Genomic DNA, 15,409 nt, shown 5'->3' with positions numbered 1-15,409 from the left:
ACATATGGGGAGAGAAGACCGTGTGAAGACTGAGGCAGAGTCCGGTTAAACAACGTGATGTAGCTATGTAACGGCATATTACTCAGCCATCTAATGAATGAAGCACTGCTACATGCTACACCATGAGTGGATCTTCTATGCTAAGTGGAAGAAGCGACTGATAAAAGGCTACAGAGTGTAATGATTTTATTTATGTGAAATGTCTAGAATCAGCACATCCATAAAAAGGGCAAGTAGACTAGTGGTTGTCCGGGGATGGGGGTGGGATGGAGGAGTGGAAATGGGGAGTGACCGCTAATGAGTTTGGGGTTTCTATCTGACGTAATGAAACATTCCAACATTAGATGGTGGTGATGGATACACAACCCTGTGAATATACTAAAAAAACAATGACCTGTACACTTTAAATGGGTGATACATGATAAGTGAATTTAAAAACATACACACACATGCATAAACACTTCTGCAAAGTATGAAGTCTGTGCAAGAGATGAGTGGTCTAATTAAATACATCTGACCTTTAGCTTATTTCCTCTCTAAAGAGAATGCTGAACACTCAGCAAATACCAAGTCCTTCCTAAAGTAGACTGAGTAAGAGACATTGTCCCTTTTCTACCTTTAGTTCTCTGCACCTCCTCCAACCCCACCATCCAGGGCATGGCTCCACAGTCATAGCAAGGCAGTGGGAATTTTAGCAAAACAAAATAGCAAGAACTCTTTGGGGTCAAAAGACCCAAGGTGTAAAAGGAGAATGAGATACTGGTGTGAAAACAAATGTGCACGTTCACATAAAACGTGCATAGGATTTGTTTTTTATTGCCTTGGTACCCCGTGAGGGAAGAAAAGAATGAAAAAGGACATTACGCGATGTGTGGCTGGGCTGTTTTTGGTATGTGGCCATAAGGCTGTTGTAATGATGTGTCTTGGGTCATTAGGAAGCACAGTTATACAGCAAGAAAAAGGACATTTCCAGACTTCTGGCCTGGGCTTCCACCTCCAAGTCTAGACTAAAGATAATGCCAGAAAATGCTTGAGTCAAATTTGTTTTCTTTTAAACAGGGTTTTATTTTTTCCTCTTCTCCCTGGCTTCTTTTTAGGGCCCTAAAAATCACTCCCCTTCCTTTCCACAATCACCCCTGGGAACCCTGCCCAGCACACAAACACTCCGCCCACCTTCTTGCAAAACTCTAGAACAGGAAAGCTCTGAAGGATTTCAGTCGAGTGGCCCGGCAGCCCAGCCCAGCCAGCAACTGGCTGGTGATAACAGGAGCAGGAAAGGGGCGGTTGGCGGGAGTTTCTGGAAAAGATGACTGGCCAAATAATGACTGGTTCCCTTATCTCAGTGCCCTTTTTATCTTTATCCTTCTCCCCTCACCCCCGCCCCCCAAATCCCCACCCCAAGCCTCAGTGGGTGTCAGAACCCATGAAGACCAAAGCACATGCTAGAGCCAGGGCTGGATTCAAAGCCTGCTTCTGCTAACTGCTTGCTTTATGGCCTTGGACAGTTTACGTAAACCTCTTCTATCTTGACGTGTTCAACCGGGAAAATACATAATTTTCCAGGGCTGCTGCAAAGTTTGAGTTCGTACATAAAGCATTTAACATAAATGCATAAAAGCATTTAGCATAAATGCTTTAACATAATGTACATAAATATAAAAAGCATTTAACATAAATACGTAAAGCATTTAACATAGCACCTCCATTCTTACTGCTTCTATTCTTTTTTTTTTTTTAAGATTTTATTTAATTATTTGACAGAGAGAGAGAGACCACAGTAGGCAGAGAGCAAGAGGGGAAGCAGGCTCCCTGCTGAGCAGAGAGCCCTATGTGGGACTTGATCCCAGGATCCTGAGATCATGAGATCATCGGGGCTCGATCCCAGGACCCTGAGATCATGAGATCATGACCCAAGCCGAAGGCAGAGGCTTAACCCACTGAGCCACCCAAGCGCACCCTTACTGCTTCTATTCTTTAGTACACATGGAACTGCTGAGAACTCGAAATCAGCCAAGAGGTACGGAGTTGCTTCCCAAGCAACAGTGAATGCTTGGAAGGAAGGTTAAGTGTTGTCTGTTTTAGTCCCAACTATAAGCCATACCATGTTATATGTGGAAGGAGAACAAAAGGACAATATGGAATATAATAATCATAGCTGCCATTTATTAAGCACCTACTACGTGCCTCTAGTCTACTCTGTGAGGCAGGTATTATTTCCATTTTCCCCCTTCTTTTTGGATGAAGAAACTGAAGCTCAGAAAAGTTAATAACGAGCTCTGGGGTCACACAGCTGGAAAGTGGCAGAGCCCGTGTGAATGAAACAGATCTCATTCTCTCCCAAAGCCACTTCTTCTCATCCATGCGGAAAAAAGTTCCCACAAGATACCTATGTGGTAAACGGTATTAGCTTTTTGAGAAGCAGAGTCCAATAACAGCATGGGGGGGTTGTCTGTCTGGGCCAAGCTCTGCTGTCAATTGGCTGAATGACCTTGGGAATGCCATTTCACCTTCCTGGCCCTAGTTTTCCCTATTCAAAAAAGAAAGAACTCAGATGAGATTGAGGATACACATCAAAGCCATCTCTGGGAAATATAAGAGAGCTGTTAAGACCTAATGAGTCATATTTACACAGGGATTTAGATAAGATCCCCTGGTTTGGCTCTGGTTCTTAATCCCAGGCCAGAGGTAGAAAGGTTGGGGTCAAATGAAGAGTCAGGGGCAAAGCAAGCCTGAAAAGCCAAGTGAAAAAAACAAATTCTTCCAAAAATTATATTTTGGAGCATCAAAATTACAAACTGGAAACCACCCTTGTTCTCACTGGTTTTTCGTATCATCTACCTACAGCCAACTTCAAAGGGTACAACATGTAACGGGGAAGAGCCCTGACAGTGGTTCAGAAACATGGGTTCTGACACCATCCTACTACAGGATGTAAAACTTTTACTTTCTCCGCACCTTTTTTCATGCTGTCAAACGCCAAAGAGAACACCCACCTTACAAGGTTCTTTTGGGGGATGTGATGAGATGGAATATGGGTAAACAGTAATTACTAAATACTCAGTAATGGTTGTTGGCTTGACACCCAGAAGTGGAACAGTGGTAACATGCTAAGGGTTCCAACAGACAGAAGACGGCTGATGAAAGACTTTTGAAAACAGAAGGGTGTAGGATTCTCTGGGGTAAGCGGTCCCTGCAGACAGCTGAGCGAGAAACAAGGACCAGAGGGTGTAGAGTTCCAAAAACAAATGCATGCTGACGAGGGCTGAGGGCAAGACTGAATCGAGAGCTCCAGGTCATTTTAACTCACAATCATGAGTAATCATTGAAAAATGAATACTCCTCAAAATTGTCAGACACACATCATAATTACAGGAATTATTCACAAATTAAAAGCCAAACACAAAATAGCTTCGACACAATAACGCACATAATACGACAACTGGAAGGGGCCCTGGAGTCTATCTGCTCAATTATCACTGCTCTCCTTCCCACACTCCCAAAGCTTCTTTGTTTCCAGTTGGAGAAACTGTGACCCAGAAAGGTGAGGCTACTTGTCCAAGGCCACAGAGCAGGTCAGACCTCAAACCTGGGATATGAATTCAGATCTCCTAGTGTGGGGGTCCTTCCACCACCCCATAGGAAAGATACGTCTGTAGTAATCGGTGTGAACGAAGCTGGAGTCTGTAATCTATGGGGGAGGGGAGGGGCAATCAAATCAGGGGATCTCATCACCCAGGACACTGGCTGGCAGGGCTGTTCTTTTGTTATGAGTTTATTATGTTACATTTATATGGTAAGTAAACATTCACTGGATCAAACTACTAAAGATTAGTATAAATAATTCCCCAAGCTCAAAAATACATCTCCTAGTGTTTACAGAAACTATAAAGCAGAGGAAGAAAAAGTGGGGGGCACAGACAGGCAGTAACATGAGACCCTGGGAGACCTTTCAGGGACTAGACTGTCCGCGCATCCCCCTTCCGGGGAAGGATCTGAGAAAGAACAGCAACCACCCCCCTACCTCTCCACCCCCCGCCCAGGGCTCTGAGAGCCAAGTCAGAACATCCTGACCTTGACACAGAAGATCTCTCAGTATACTTTAGCAGAAATCGATTCTGTGAAGGGTACAGGGAAAAGAGAGTGACTGTAGCTGAGAGGCAAGTCACCGTCTCTGGTCACACACCCTTACATAACCTCCGCTGCCCCAGGGCCCCTCACGTTAGAGCAAATGCCAGCCTTTCCCTGAGGTCTCCAGTGAGAATGAATCACGACTTCCTCGAAACCTTTCACGGTACCTCGTCCTGTGGCTTAATTCACGAGTCTGTCACATGGAAGGGGATGGTGAGCAGGCAGAAGCCAGGATCTGGCCCATCTCTGTCTCTCTGACAGCATTTAGCACAATGCTCTGTACCTAGCAAAGGTTTGGTTGGGAACAAGGTGTTCAATAAACATACCATGGAGGTTGGTTATTCTTCCTAGGGTTAGAAGAACGAACGGGGAGCTCCAGGATCCAAATGCAAACTGTTCCTGGAGGCTGGGAGGAGCTGTTACCACTTGGTGAGGTCTTCTGCCTTGTGTGTGTATCTGCTTTAGGGCAGCGAGCCTATGCTGAACCACGCACTGTCCTGCTGGTTTTAGAAAGAGCAGTCCCCAGTTTTGTTCTCCCCTTACCTGCCACACCTACGGCACACCTTAGTTGTGTCAGACCTCACTCCCGCTCCCTTGTGTGGGGCTGAGTGGGCCGGGGGTCCCCCTCAAGGAGTTCATTCTTAGTTGGAATGAGTACTCTCGTCACTGACTTAGGGTCATGAGCACGGACTGTAGGTACTCTGCGAGGAGCTGCAGGCCCAGCAGAAAGAATGGGTCTTGCCTTTACTCTGTGGGTTTATACGTACTTAGAAAACCCGTATTTCTCGGGCAGCACTTCTCCCTTCCCCCGAGGAACTCTGGGAACCTAACCATGTCCCATAGGAATCAATCCATCCAGGGGCACCATAAGCTCACACAGCAATGATGTCTTTGACTCTTATGACCTTCCCACAGAAATAGCAACAATATATCACTATATTTTTAAGCTAACCAGCTTTAACAAGAGGTGAACTTCCCCTGCCTTTTATTTATTTATTTATTTTTTACAATGACTTCCATTAAAGAGACAACTGGCAAACGGTGTGAACATGACTGTTAGAGGCTCTAACGGAAGGAGTTCATCAGGAATCATCAGTGGGGCGCCTGGCTGGCCCAGTCAGAAGAGCCTGCGACTCTTGATCTCCGGGTTATGAGTTCCAGCCCCACAATGGGTGCAGAGATTGCTTAAGAATGAGATCTTAAAAAAAAAAAAAAAAAGACTCATCAGCAGTGGCAAAAATCACCAGCAAAATACCTGCACATGTTCAGCTCTGGGTGGGGGGATGGGGCTCTCAGAGCCCGGCTTGCTGAGGGAATCACAAGATCTGAGCATTACATGAAGCCGAGCTCCGGCTGTGGGAGAGGTAGCGTGGCAGGGAGAATGAACGCGGACTTTGAAATCTGAATCTCTGCTCACTAGCTGTGGAACCCAAGGACGGTATGTGAATCTAAGATTCACATCTTGTACCTGATGTGAAACAGCAGCCTGGAGGGCCTGTCTTAGGGAGCAGAGAGACGCCACAGTCCCTGCACAGCAGTGCCCCACGGAAGGAAGCGTTCCCTCAGCTCTCCATCGTGGGAGGCGGCCTGATGTGGGAGAACAGTGCTGGAAGGCTTTGTGCTCACAGACCCTCCGGGTTTGATCAGAGCCAAGACTGGTGCCAGAGAGGGCAGAAGGTCTTGGCTGGCCTTTGTGTGGTGACTGGAAGACCCCAGAGGCAAAGAGCCTGGGAGGACCATCTCTTAACCGGCAGCTCTTAGCTGTTCTCTCTAGTCCTGGTGTCCCAATGGGCTCCTGGCTTATTGTGTGTAGCTTTCCTACTCCTCTTGCAGCCTTGTGTCTTGGTGCCTCAGCAACTCTAGACTTTCTCTGCTGGCACCCAAAAAGAAGTGCTGTCTTTTCTACACCTCTAGAAAGGCCAATACCTGAGACCATGTGCACATGTGTCTCGGAAGGCCTGCTGAGGTGTATTATTACACTAGAACGGGGGTGGCAAACTGTGGACCGTAAGTCAAACTGGATCCACTGGCTATCTTCATAAATAAAGTTTTATTGGGATACAGCTATGCGTACTCACTTACATACTGTTTACAGTTGCTTATCTGCCACGGGATTTGTATTTGTGAGAGAAGAGAAGGGTGAAACCTACAATATTTACTATCTGGCCTTTTACAGAGGAAGTTTGCCAATCCCTGGACTAGAGGTTCTCATTCTGGTTTGTGTAATCACGTCCTCTTTCAAAATATTACCATCTAATTTAAGTTCATCATTAAGGAGATAGAGGCTGAAACCAAAACTGATGAATCTCAAACTTATGCTTTGAAAAAATCAAGAGGAGGGGCGCCTGGGTGGCTCAGTTGGTTGAACATCTGACCCTTGATTTCAGCTCAGGTCATAATCTCAGGGTTGTGAGATTGAGCCCCGAGTCGGGCTCCACACTAGGCAGGGAGCTTGCTTAAGATTCTCTCTCCTGGAGCACGTGCATGGCGCAGTCAGCATCGAGCTCGTGGCTGTGGCTCAGGTCATGATCTCATGGGTCATGGGATCAAGCCCTGTGTCAGACTCCACATTTCATGGAGGAGAGTCTGCTTGGGATTCTCTCCCTCTCCCTTTTCCCCTCTCCCCACTCATGCATGCTCTCTCAAAATAAATAAATACATCTTTAAAAAAACTCCCTCTCCCTTTCCCTCTGCACCCCTCTACCTCTTCCCACAACTGAAAAAGAAAAAATCAAGAGGAGAAATCGTAAGAAAAGCCGGTTTGGAGATTGGTGATTGCATCAGTGTTATTATAGAAATCATATTCTTTTTCATTTTAGTACAGCTTGGTCACAAACAACATGCTAATTACTCCTAGCTTATAGAACTAAAAGGTTCAAGAGAGTAACACGATAAACTTGTATTGAACCAGGCTTGGAAAGAAATCACCAGATTGTTCTTGCTGATCCTTAATGATTTATTCTTCTTCCGTATCACAGATGCACAGTTCTAGAAGTGACTGAGAGATCATTCAGTTCAGTATTTTATTTTACTGATAAGAAATCTAAGGTCCAGAGGGACCAGGTGATTTTCACCAGTGACTGATTGGTAGGCCTGAGCAAGGAGTGTCAGTCTCTTGTTTTTCAGTTCAGTGTTTTTCCTAGTAACACATCAAATCGGAAGAACAATAAACATTATAAGCTCAAGTGGTCTTTTCTACTTCTAAGGAGAGTGACAAAAGCTTTCATCTAATAATCTAACGTTGTTCCCGGAAGTCCTCAAAAAAGTCCAACATTTATGTCTGGAAAGGATCAGAACTATTATTGACATATTCTTTGATACAACATTAATGTTTTCATATGCGTATATAGTACCTTCTCATTTGCTTTGGTATAATTAATACAAAAAATTGCCGGAATTATGAGAAAGATTGGTCTGAATCTACAGACCAATTTGGAGAGAAATAGCATAGTAACAATATTGAATGTTCTATTTTACCACATGATATCTCTCTCCCTTTGTTGGGTTTTCTTGAATTTCTCCTGGCAACGTTTTGCCATCGTCTGTACAGAGATCGTGTATGTTTCTTGTTAAACTGATTGTTTAATTTTTTGTAAAAGAAATTTTTATTTTTATTTTCCAATTGTAGGCTGTTCTCAACAACTTTGACATTTATAATGGCCCTGAAAAGTTGGCAGGATGGTGATCTTTCCAGATTGATTCACATAAGAGGAGACTAAGACTCAGAGAAGTAAAATGGCTTACTCAGCGTTATAGAGCTCTTAGGCAATGCCCAAATCAGGGCTCAAACTCAAGTCTTTTTCATACCACGTTGAAGGATGATCTTACTGTGCAGCCGATGTGAGGGTAAAGGAGCAGCATATACTTATAAATTATAAGTGCTACACAAATATCCAGTGGAATGAAAAAAAAAAAAAAAAGAAAACCATTTTAATATGACTAATAAGGAGACCAAGGCCCAGAGAGGCCTTTCTTGATCACGTGACCTAACCAGCTTTCTAGTCCCTCCTTATCACGTTACTTTGTCTTCTCTTTATCAAAGTGCTTACTGCTACCACTTAAACATTTTGATTTTCCTCTGTCTCTTCCCACTTGACTGTCAGCTCCTTGAAGAATGTGAACCTCACCTGTTCTGTTCGCCGCCGATGGTTCGGTGAGTTAGCTATAAAACTCTGCCTCTCCAGCTCTTCATGTGAGCAGCATCCCTGACAGCCCCAGCTGGTGGCCTTCTGCAATCCTCCACTCCCCACGGCTGTTCTCATGCAGTGTCGAAGGAACGGGAGGAGTACTAATACAGACCTGTTCCTATGAGACGTGGGGCTCCCTTCATGGCAGACCTTGGCTCGAGAACCTTCACTGATCTGGCGGAAACTGTCCTTGAACGGCACCGTGGTCTAATCCTCCTCCCTGCCTTCTTTCTGTCACAGGTGTCAGCCCTGCACCCCACTGCAGGCTTTGCCCCTCTCTGGCTCCTTCCCATGATCCCTCACAAGAGTTCCACCCAATAAATCTCTTGCAGGTCTTTGCTTGCAGCTGCTTCTCAGAGAAACTAAGCTCACACTCTCGGGGTCTAAAACTGCTTGATGAACAAACGGTTGGCCCAGGTTCATACTGCAAGCAAAACCACGACCCAGAATTAGAACCCAGGTCTCTGGTCCCTCTGTCCAAAGCCTTTTCACACTCAGATCGCCAGTCATCTGAGAAATATGTCTGTGGTGCCTCTGTCCAGGGGGCCACTGCTCTGATGAATTCGAGGGGAAGATGTACTCACTAATGTCCGAGCCCCACAGCTGGCCTCTCAGCTCTGTTTATAATTATGTGGACTCTAGTGGGCGGAAGAACATCTGTCCTAGATTCAGACGAAACTGAAGTGATGGCTTAGGTCAGGGAAGAAAATCTGGCTTATGTTTAAATTAAAAGCAGCAAGAACTCTGTGTGATGGCCTCTCAAAGGAGTCTAAGGAGAGTACCCACAGATGACAGAGCTAAAGACGGTCAGCGTGAGCAAAGGCAGCGGCAAGGCTTTCCCAGGTCTTTGGGCTAAAGACCTAGTATGGGGACCGTGAGGACTGGAAGCAAGAACTCCATCTAGACTTTCAGGATATGGTTTAGTAGTCAAGAGCATGGATGCTGGGACCAGACTGTCTGGGTCGGAATCTCAGCTCCTTTACTTACTAGTAAGTTAGTTAACTTCTCTGTCCCTGGTTTCCTCCTCTGTAAAATGAGAAGAATCATAGGGATTTATCTCTCAGGATCATAGGAGTGAAGATAGGCAAAATGCGTAGAATACTGCCTTGGACACGGTAAGTTCTATGTAAACATTAGCTTTTACAATTAGCAGTGTAGTACATTTGAAGAGACACCTTTGTTTCTGAGCACATCAATAAATTAAGTATAACGTATCTCAAACCAAGGAAGTCAGCAAGGTTTACTTCATAAACATACTAATCACATGCCGTAAAAAAAAAAAAAAAGTTCTTGAGTTTGGGTAAAATCAAGATGGGGTTACTTCGGAGGTTTCAGTTTGGGGGGTAGATGAATCGCATGGTCCATCTACTCAAAGTGCCATGAGATCACTGGAAGGCGGTGACAATTTACGGGGCACACATCTAAGTGATACTCAATGTGCACTTGTCATGTACCAAACACTATGCTATATAACTGAAGTGGGCCCTTATCTAATCTTCATAATGATCTTGTGAAGTATGTCTCATTTCTATTTTACTGATGCAGAAATTGAGGCTCTGAAAAGTAAATTAACTCACCCATGTTAAGACTGAACTCATCAATGTTGTGGGTTTGTGTAATTACATGATATCAAGACCTATGCTCTTTGTACTAAACTGGCCTTCTAAACCAGTGTATATATAAAAGCACTTTATAAATCATATGGCCTTGTGTAAATTCAAGATGGTATCATCATCAACATCGTCTGGAACACTAGCAGGAAGCCAAGAAACCCAGGTGCCAATTCTAGCCTTGTCAGTTAGCTGTACAATCTTGAGCAAATTAGCTCCCCTCCCCTGACCTCTGGATATGCCGTTATTTGAGGAGTCTGGAACTAAACCTTCTCTCAGGGCATTTCAAGACCTCATATTCTAGAATTTTCTCATTCTATGTAATCTATTCCCTTCTCTGTCTTGGATGAGTGTTTTGGCTAATATGATTCACCAGCCTTGAAGAATTTTGTTCACTGACTTCATCCACAAAAGGGCTAAGGAGGTGGGGAACAAAAGCAAACAATAAACAAATGATAGATACATAAAATGAAGTTTAGGTCATTGGCACACCCTGTCTCTTCAGCCTAGTTAGTAAATCATTCATCTTGATTTTTTTTTTCCCTGATTTTTGTTGACCGTTGTACTTTATAGCACGGTTTCCATAAAGGGAATTTTATTCTCTGTGTCCTGTGAATATGGTTAGAATGTTTCTGAAGCTTCCTTTTTCTCCTCCTCAACAGTAAATTTCTCAAAATAACAGTATTTACAAATGAGCTGGAATTTTTCAAACGTAATTGTGTGTAACTATTTACAAAGTCATAACCAAACCCAGCAACTAAATCATTTGATGTGTCTACACATGTGTCTCCAGAATGTGGCGTCAGAAAGATGAAAGAGTCGCTTCTCATCCTGAAGTCTCTCACACATCCCCGCCCCACCATTCCCAAACTTTGTGTTCTGGCCTCAAAGAACCGGATTCCAGCTCCCCAAGCCTCTGGGAACTTGAAGAGCAGCCCCTGAAGAAGGCAAAAGAAACCTGACTTCTGAGGTGAAGGCTGTGTCAATCAACCTGACTGTGGCAGTCACTTCACAACGTATGCCAACAGCAAGTGATCACTGGGTATGATTCAAATATAGACAGTTTGCCTGTTACATCTCAATAAAGGCGTAAGGGAATCCTGGTATGTATAATTCTATTTATGTAAAAAGAGAGAGCGAGAGGGAGAGAGAGAAATGTTAATTAACTGAGAAAATCCTGTATTGACTTGTTTTATCTGAAGTTCATTAAAACTTCAGTCTCTATCACTGGCCAGATGGGGGCATGATACTGAAGTAAAATTCAGAAATTAAAAAAAATTTTTTTTTTCCATAGTTGAGGTTAACCTCAGAGTTTTTTTTACTATCTGCTAAACATATCTTGGCATAGAGCCAGGCATGGTTCAGTTAAAAGCAGGTGAGTTCTGGTGAAAACTGGGGGCCTGAGACTGGGAACTAGACACAGAGGAGGCAGACAGTCACCGGGAAGAGGTCCAAAAGTAGTTTGGAGGAAAGAACATAAAGAACATGGCAAGGCTCAAGAGTCCACAGAGAACTCATAATCCATGGCTCATGATTCTCCCTGGCACCTGTCCCTAGAATAGGACCTGGCTGACTGAGAGAACAGAAAGAGAAGCTGGGCATCACCTAGAAATGTGGACAGTTGAGTCTATGCGGAGGAGGAAGCAGGGCCCAAAAAGCAGAAGCAGATCTTCCTCAGAAATTCAGGCAGGCGGACCACTGGTAACCCAGCAATCTGTCTCTGGGCAGTGAGGCTCCAGCCATTGGGTTAAGGGTTTGGGTAAGACTGTGGTCTCTCAGAGGAGGTAAGTAAAACAGGATGGGATCCAGTCCTAGATGGAATCAGAGACTACAGGCAGGTTAACAGGCAAGTAACTTAAGAGCTGGAGAAGCAGGCAAAGTCCTAGGGTTAACCCTAGCTTACACACAACATTAGGGTGAGAACTGAGTGAAAGGAACACGAATCTCAGAGCTCCGACTTTACGCTGGGGGGCTGTGTGGGCCTGAACTTGCAGGAAGAGTTCAAAGGCCATGAGTATGGACACAGAGGCTGAGGATCATGTGGTCCTGACACCAGCATCCCCTCTAGATCACGGCTTCCCAGACTCTTCTGTTTTACGAATGAGTGAAAGCAGTGCCTTTTTGTGTATTTTTAAAGACCAACACATAGGGCTGACACTTTTTTAATTATGTCGGATATGAAAAAACCATTATTTACCATGAGAGTAATTTCTCTCTCTCTCTCTCTCTCTCACACACACACACACACACACACACGAATACTTTAACAGAAGTGTGCACCCATGCAAAGAGAATCTCAGAATGAAGGGAAGTTTTAAAATCTGACTACATTTAGTTTTACGAAACTGACTACATCTTCCTCATGTTTTTCCTCTTTGTTGTTGTAGGAGAATGATCTCCACAGCACAGCACTGATCTGCATTCCCTCTTTTGAAAAATCTGCAGCAGACCAGTATTTCCCTCCCGTGTTCAGCCTTCCCTGGTTATTGCAGGGCTGGGGGTGGGCAGGCCCTGTGGGTCCGGCTCCAGCTGGCAGCACCTCTCTCCCCTACACTCTTCTAGGTGGGTTCCCTCCCACCTGTCTCATATGTTACGTTCTACATGCAATATAGTTAACAAGCCATGCAAAGAAAAAAAGGTTGAAAATTACCATGTTGGTCCTCAAACCTTAGTGTATAGTTGAAAAAATAGAGATCAACACACTGAATCAGTACCAAAGCTGAAATTTAAAACCAGGACTTTGATTCCTAGTTCAGATCCTAGAGAGAGATGACCATACCTACTGATTTTGTTAAGCTGGGAATCGTACCCAGAGCTGTACATAAGAGGATGTTTAATCAGAATCAAGATTTCCTGGGGCACCTGGGTGGCTCAGTGGGTTAAGCCTCTGCCTTCGGCTCAGGTCATGATCTCAGGGTCCTGGGATAGAGCCCTGCATTGGGCTCTCTCTGCTCAGCATGGAGCCTGCTTTCCCCCCCCCCACCCCCGCCTGCTGCTTTGCCTACCTGTGATCGATCTCTCTCTCTATCAAAAAAAAAAAAAAAAAAAGATTTTCCGAGGTCCAAGGTGACCTTACCTCTAAAGTCAAAGTTCTAATTCTACCTCTAGCGAAAAATTAGTTAGGCTGGGCTGTGGGATCCGGTCTGGACCCACTCATCAATTCTTTACCACCTGCCTTCTCAGGAGATCATCAGAAGCTCTCAACGAACTAAAGAGGGGGGCATCTCAAGAGATGTTTGTGAGCTGGCAAGGCTCTGGGGTTGAAGAGTCAGGATGAGACACTCTCCCCTCTAGCAGTCTGTGGGTTTTGGCAGGTAACACTGGACTGAATTCAGGGTGGCGGCCTGGGTTGGTGAGGGAGGTGGTGTCTGATATAAAAGGGAAAGCAGGAAGAGGGATCAAGGCTTAGAAGGAGGATAAGAGGGTCGGGTTTCTCCCTGTCACCCTCTCGTCCTCCAGAGGGATTTGGGCTTCCCTGTAGGCGAAGGTTGGAGCCTTCAGGGGTGTCTGTGGGGGAATTTATGGAGTTCATGTCCCAACTCAAAGCCTACTCTTGGGGTGACCAGACCCAGCTATAGACAAAAGACAACAAACAAACAAAAGATTGAGGAGGAAGGCCTGATATTTCTGGGTGATTTAGAATAACATTTTTCTTTTTAAAAAGGCATGAGGATTTCAGATCTGGCTGGAAACTGGTCTGGATGTTTATTTTCCTCATTGTCTCAGTGGAAAAAAAGGGTGGGTGATTCAGACAGTAGCCTCCGCCTCTGGGCTGGGGCCCGGGTCAGTCTACACTCTGTTCTTTGCTCCTCAAGGGACTTATGTCAGCGTAGGGAGAAGATGCATTTTACCTCCCACATTTGCTCTAAGCTTCCAATAAGGATGCCCCAGAGGAGATGAGCGATCTGAGCTCAGTTAAAAAAATCCCGAGAGCAAAAGGTAGGAGAGGGAACAAGGGAGGAGACAGTCCTCCCACAGATGAGAAGAGAGAAAGGGTGAGGTCTCTGAGAAAGGCCTGTTTCCTTCCCACCCTCCTCCACTGCTGGCTCTCCCACTCATTGTGTCTGGGGGAAAGGACCAAGGTCACCAGAAGGCATCTGGGTGGACTGTGTGTCTCCACCACAGCCCTCCCTGCTGTCAGAGTTCCAGAAGAAGGGGTCTGGTCTGACCTTTAAGGCACCATTCCCCTCTAGAGAGGAAGGAGCAGCTTGAAGACACCATCCTCCCAACCCTGATGACATTCTGCCACTAGGAGCTGAAAATTTCCCTAAAGCATTCCTTTGGGTATCATTTGATCCCAGAGGCGACCCAGGACTCGAAACAATTCTGCTGTTGGGTTATTGGGGGAACTCATGGATTACCTGAAGTTTCAGTATTTACAAAATACCTAAAAGGTGGGGCAGCCTCACCCAAAACTGTCATAGAGAGAAGGTGGGGAAGAGATAAAGAACGGGTGGCTGGAACTCTGGGAAGTCCTCATTCTGCAGAGTTAGACATGCGACTACTAGGAGACTCCCGCCAAGGAGCTCAGGAGAGGGAAGACACTAAAATAATACCAAGGGAACGGAGGAGGCTTTGGCTTCACTTCAAGATCTTCAAGAATTACTAACTATAGTCCCTGAGCTCTAATTCACAGCAGTTTGTTGGCTACTCTAAGATGGATCATTCTGAACGACAAGTGTTGGCAAGGACATGGAGAAAAAGGAACCCTCTTACGCCGTGGGAGGCAACGCAAACTGGTGCAGCCAGTGTGGAAAACAGTATGGAGGCTCCTCAGAAATTAAAAATAGAACCACCGTATGCTCCAGTAATTACACTACTGTGTATTTAACCCCCCCAAATACAAAAACAGTAATTCAAAGAGATACACGCACCCCCATGTTTATAGCAGCATTATTTATAATAGCCAGATTATGGAAGCAACCCAAGGGTGCATCGACTTATGATGGATAAAGATGATGTGTGTGTGTGTGTGTGTGTGTGTGTGTGTAAAATGAAATATTATTCAGCCACAAAAAAGAGTGAAACCTTGCCATTTTCAACGACATGGATGGAGCTAGAGAGCATAACACTAAGCAGAGTAAGTCAAAGACAAAGAAAAATACAATATAAATTCATTCATATGTGGGATTTAAGAAATACCATAAATGAACAACGGAAAAAGAACAGAGAGAAACCAAAAGACAGACTCTTAACCATAAAGAACAAACTGATGGGGGAGCCTGGGTGGCTCAGTGGGTTAAGCCTCTGCCTTTGGCTAGGATCATGATCTCAGGGTCTTGGGATCAAGCCCTGAGTCGGGTTCTCTGCACAGCCGGGAGCCTGCTTCCCCCTCTCTCTGCCTGCCTCTCTGCCTACTTGCGATCTCTGTCAAATCAATAAAATCTTTAAAAAAAAAAAAAAAAAAAGAACAAACTGATGGTTACCAGAGAGGTAAACCATGGGTGTGGGGGGATGGGTGAAACAGGTGATGCTGCTGTGATG

General features: G+C 44.9%; 1 protein-coding gene across 3 annotated transcripts in view; it reads right to left on the bottom strand.

Moving 5' to 3' along the window:
* The window catches only part of GAB2 (GRB2 associated binding protein 2), a 191,441-nt gene that overhangs the window by 29,879 nt on the left and 146,153 nt on the right, over positions 1–15,409 (bottom strand). The window lies entirely within an intron of this gene.

The sequence above is a fragment of the Neovison vison genome, chromosome 7 (assembly GCF_020171115.1).
Source record: "Neovison vison isolate M4711 chromosome 7, ASM_NN_V1, whole genome shotgun sequence".
Classification (NCBI taxonomy): domain Eukaryota; kingdom Metazoa; phylum Chordata; class Mammalia; order Carnivora; family Mustelidae; genus Neogale; species Neogale vison.
The sequence above is the reverse complement of the archived record's forward strand: the minus strand, read 5'-3'. Positions and strand labels throughout refer to the sequence as shown.